Source organism: Nipponia nippon, unplaced genomic scaffold (genome assembly GCF_047370975.1).
Source record: "Nipponia nippon isolate SJK-2023a ecotype South Korea unplaced genomic scaffold, ASM4737097v1 scaffold_1, whole genome shotgun sequence".
In the NCBI taxonomy this organism is placed as follows: domain Eukaryota; kingdom Metazoa; phylum Chordata; class Aves; order Pelecaniformes; family Threskiornithidae; genus Nipponia; species Nipponia nippon.
The window spans coordinates 52,129,969-52,135,751 of NW_028262290.1; positions in this window are offsets into that span (position 1 = coordinate 52,129,969).

Consider the following 5,783-nt stretch of genomic DNA (forward strand, 5'->3'; position numbering starts at 1 on the left):
TTTCTGTCTCTTTGCACTGTCTTATTTCGTTTACGTCCAATCCCATATACAAATCCCCATGAGACATTTCTCTTTAAAGCTATGTCTAGCAAGTGTCTATAAAGTTGGGATTTTTTCCCCAAATGTAGAGTGTTTTTTTCTTAGGGGAAATGCACTGTTCAAAGCACAGTGTGCAAAGTGGCAACAATCAAATTTTCCTACAGATGATATCTTCAAGCTTTCCCAGTCAGATTTTCTAAAACATAAGCAGACACCTCAGTTCTTGCAGGGGACACACAAGCTAGCAAGAAGTGTCAAACGTTTTTGCTGCGTGATTATCTTTGTACCTCGTACACAGAGTTTCACCAGTGAGCCAAAATACTGACTCCAGAATGGGCCCTCTATTCAAAAAAGTGTGAATTCATAGGGTCTTTATTTGGCTTTTCATGGGATCTGAGTATCCAGACAGCAACAGGGATATGAAACGTTGGAGGTGGGAGAAAATCGTCAGTTACCAATGTACTCATTACTGGAAAGATGGAGTATAATGAAAATAAAAATCCAAGTCGCAAAGCTTGCAGACAACTCTTAGAGAAAACTTTCTTCCTAGTTCAGAATCACATAGTTGAAGTCGGAGCAGACCTCTAGAGATTGTCTAGTCCAATCCCCCTGCTCAAAACAGTACATAGTACATACATGCTTCAGAACATCCACCTCTTCTCAATTTGCTCTTGGAGTCAACTCAAGGTACTGTTCTTTTTACCTGTGAGGCCTTCAGTCACCCAGGAACCAGCTGTGGCCTCGGCTGTCTTAGTAGCAGATCATAAACACCAAGATTTTAAGGTGTAATTTATTATGTCTGCTCTTGCCAAAAAGACCTAGAAAAACTGAGAGTTTCAAATAGAAAAATACGGTTCTATGAAGGCAGAGAAACTAAGCCATGGTATACATTTCACACGGAACAAAAGGAGGATTAATGCTCTTTTTAGAAACCAGGACATACAACAGCACAGTTTACAAGACTGAGCAGAATGGGCTATGGAGAACAGTCTACAATTCTACAGGAGCCGGTGTCTAGAAAATGTCAATGAAACGCACATGACTCCAGGCAGGTCATCGTGGTCCTGTCTGTATGGCACCCAGGATCACGCTTCAGAAGCTTCTCCTTACCTCCTCCATGCTGCAAGCTGCTGTTTCCAACTGAAATCAACTATCGACTGTTTGGCCCTTCAACAGAATGGAGCAGCTTGCTTACCTCAGCAGTTCCCCAATGTTTCAGGCAATGGCCCCCTTCCCTTTTTCTGCAGTTGTCTGGACCCCTCTGCACGACTCACCAACATATACAGCCACTGCCTGGCCTGGCCCCAAATCTCTGCAAACCAGCTGCCAGGCTTCCCTCCAGATGTAGCTATCTCCAGTCCTTTCTATCCCTGCTCCCCCCCCGAAAAAATCTCACACTCAGCATGGGAGAAAAATGGACAAGTCCCAGCCCAGTTTTTTCCCTGCCTCCCTGCAAAAACACCAAAATAAAACAAAAAAGCCCCGACTCTTGACTCCCCACCCCTCTCCATTTTCAACATGGGCCCCCTGCTTGCTTGGCTAGATCCCCTGTAAAGCTCCTTTAACTCTGGGCAGTCAGGGCACCCTCCAGTCCCTGCTGTCCCATGTGCCATCTACGCAGGAATTTCACAAGGGAACTGCCTCTTTCGCCTACGACGCCTACGGCTGCCTGGCTCACGGCAGCGACGCAGACCTGCCAGGAAGAGGACTTTCAGCCCTGCACACGGTGCTCATGAGCAAGCGCACCGCGCTGCTCTCCCCAGGCCGCTTCAGCTCGATGCACCACCGCCCTGCGAAAAAAAGAGAGGAAACACCCGTTCCCTGAGTCACCGAGCTGCCGTCACGCACGGGCGTCCTTCAGCCTGAGCCACGTGGTGTGGTTCTCATCCCAGGATGCCTGCTGGTCAAAAAGAGCCTTGTAATGCTCAAGGCAATGAAGAAGAAAGGGAAAAGTATAAAAAAGCCCAAGAGAGTCTCCCTGGGGGGTTTCCACACATCTCCAACATGCGTGCTGGATCCCCTCCCCACAACAGGCTAGTGGTGCTTCTTACCAGCCAGCAAAATAACGCCTGCAGCCGATCTGCTATAGAATATCCCAGCCGTGGTTTTTCTTTTCATTTTCGTTCCAACAGAAGAAAAGGAAAAATCTGCCAAATGCAGGCACCACAGCCAGCGGTTCTTCATTGGCAAACACCTCTTCCTCTGAGGGATCCAGCTTTCCTGTCTCTTTCTTTCTACCGGAGATGCAAAAATCAGCCTCTCCCTTCTTCCTGGATGAGGGTAGAGGGACTTTCTGAATCTGCTTAAAGGATGGAAATCAGGGCTCCATGCTGCGTCAGCTGCTCTCCCAGTCCCTTAAAGGATCTATACATTTAGCGATTAGAAAACTGCTAGTTTACATCAGCTTCGCGTGCGGCCTTAGCTAACCTGTCTGAGGCATTCTTCTGATGCGCTAGGAGCGCTCGCAGGGTTAATTACAGCTGAGAGGTTTAAGCAGGTACTGCCTCTTGGTTGTCAGTCACCTGCTTCCTGCTCAGATGAGGCCTCTGATAAGCAGCAGGGCAGGTTGGGAGTGCGTTAGCATGTCAAATAGGGCCCCCAGGTCTGTCCCAGGACTGCTGTGATTGAGCTTGGGATCAAGAGCTCAATCCTCTAACTGTGTAGCCTGCCCTAAGGCTGCAGTTTCACAAGCAGCTGCCAATGTTAACAGCTCCCTCATGCCAAAAGGGAAAGGCTCCTCCTCTGCCTTTTCTTTTCCTCCCTGATTCCAGTCATATGGTCCTCAGCCTTTCTTGCCCCGGCAGAACATGATCCAGTTTTTCCACTGGGTTAATTATTTGCTAGCTCAGTGACTTAAATTTGCTTGCCTGGAGGGGTGCCTCAGGTGCTAGAGGGTGGGTGGCATGAGGTAAGGAGTTGGAGCACGCTGCTGAGAGCGGGGAAAGAAAGTGGAGAAAATAGTGGGAGAGGGTTCCCCTTTTTGGTGACAGCCAGCTGTTACACAGGGTCACTGCATCTCCTGAAGCTGTAGCTCAACACGGCACTCTCTGCAACCAGTGCGACGATCCATGTATCAGCTGAGTTATTGCTCCTGTGAAATAAGGCATAACCTAGAAGCAAGTCATTTTTCACTTAGCTGCGGTCAAGAGGCACTTCAGCAGCAGTGGTAAACAGGGCTAAATTAACATAAAATCCTTTTGGGCTTAAATCTGTTCCTATCCACGTACTCCACCGATGTGAATGCAGTTCCTCCTCCCTCCCCAGGTCCCCCGGTTGTACAGCAAATCTGTGTGCGAGCACTCCTGTTTGTATTCACCACAACTTCTGAGGAGAGTAAATTTCTGTAAAGTTGGTGTTCTTTCAGCAAAGTGACATTTGATAGCAAGTTCACAGTGACATCAGTGCTTCAAAATGCTGCCCCTTTCTGTGGAAAACTGGAAATTTACTCACATTCTTCTGTCCCATGAATTGAGTTTTTCCAAGTTCTGGAATTTAATGCTTTATAAGAATGCCTGCTTCTTTACTGCTTCCCTGATGTATAGCAAATCACTATTCCACAGAAGGATGTGAGAAAATCTAGCTTATACTTGCTTCATGTTCCTAAGAAAGAGGGATGGGAAAACATCATGTTAAATTTACAAAGTCAGCGATAACATAAGGCAATGCTTTTATCATCCTCCAGGAAATTTACGGGCAACCCAGTGATTAAAGTATCCTTCATCTGGAAAGTATTCTGCAGGTTACTGTAGGAGAGCAGGAGACCACATGTTGCTGCGTTCACTGTAAAGTCACAGCAGATTATCATGCATTAAAGAGGAGCTGTTATAGGGAGTTATAAATAACATCTCCTTCTATCAGCTTTTTAAAAAACCTGCAGCTGCTGAAAATTTCCAATTGTCTAGGACAAACTGTGCTTCCATGAAGTGTGTCCAGAAAGAGGGCTTATCAAGAAGGCAGTTCCTTGTTTCAGTTAATAAAGAGACAAAAAAATTTACAGACAGAACAAAATATCTCCAGGTAATTTGATCTCTGTATAAAAACTTTTACACTATTCAGCAACTTGACTGCAATTTCCAACAATTAATCCCATAAATGTAATAGCTATAGAAAGCAATAAAATGTTTGGAAGATTATAAAAAAAGGCCTAAAAAGTTTATTATAAAAATCAAAATAACCACTTTTAAAATACTTCAAACATTAACAAAAGAATATTTGCAGAACGTCTACGCTGCATAGCTTCCAAGTACTAAATTACTTGTGCGGTCTCTGTCTGTTAGATCAGCGAACTGTAACCAGAACTCTGTACAGGAAATGAGACATCTCTGGGAGAAATGCTGTCACATGCTGCCAGTCAAAAAATTTTCTTCTAACATCTTTCATGGTCATTTATCGCTTGGCTAATGCCAAGGTTCATCATGCTGTTCTCCAGTCATTCTGATGTAGTGATGTACACACGTCACCATGCAAATTTGCAGTCAAATAAGCTGAGACCGTGTCTATATTAGCAAGTAGCAATTACTGATAGGAGTGGACAGACACAGCAAAGCTACTTAATGTTCAACAAGGCCCAGTGCCGGGTCCTGCACTTGGGTCACAACAACCCCAGGCAACGCTACAGGCTGGGGGAGGAGTGGCTGGAGAGCTGCCTGGCAGAAAAGGACCTGGGGGTGTTGGTCGAGAACCGCCTGAACATGAGCCAGCAGTGTGCTCAGGTGGCCAAGAGGGCCAATGGCATCCTGGCCTGTATCAGGAATAGCGTGGCCAGCAGGACCAGGGAGGTGATGGTGCCCCTGTACTTGGCACCTCAAATACTGTGTTCAGTTTTGGGCCCCTCACTACAAGAAGGACGTTGAGGTGCTAGAGCGAGTCCAACAAAAGGCAACGAGGCTGGGGAAGGGTCTGGAGCACAAGTCTTATGAGGAGCGGCTGAGGGAACTGGCGTTGTTTAACCTGGAGAAGAGGAGGCTGAGGGGAGACCTTATTGCTCTCTACAACTGCCTGAAAGGAGGTTGTAGCGAGGTGGGGGTCTGTCTCTTCTCCCAAGTAAAAAGCGATAAGATGAGAGGAAACAGCCTCAAGTTGCGCGAGAGGAGGTGTAGATTGGATATTAGGAAAAATCTCTTCACTGAAAGGGTAGTATCCCATCCCTGGAGGTATTCAAAAGACACGTAGATGTGGTGCTCCGGAACATGGTTTAGCGGTGGACTTAGCAGTGTTAGGTTAACGGTTGGACTTGAAGATCTTAAAGGTCTTTTCCAACCTAAACGATTCTTTGATTTTATTAATGTTTAGATCCTGACACACATACTATATGCATTTGAGGTAGGATGTATGTCAGGTTAGCCCTAGCCTGGTAATATGGTTGGAATGCACTAGGTATGAACGAGGTATCTCTACATTAGTACTCTAGTTAGGATCAGGAGCACACTTTTGAAGGAAACCTTCTAATTGTTCCCACCTGTCATGCAGGGTTTTGGTGTGTGCATAATGGATTCCTTTTCAGAGAAACCAAACCCACAGAACATACCCAACGCGTTCCAACCCTATCGGTCACTGCATCCACAGGACTAGACTAACGCTGGTCTGGACTGGCACGTCAGTGGTGTGGACATCCGATCTTCAGCTCCCCTTCCCTCACTCAGAACTTCCCTTATTACTCACCAATGTAGACATAGGCTCAGACCTGGAAATATCCTGAGGCAATGAAGCCACAACGTAAGGTTAGATGAGGTACAAATCCATTA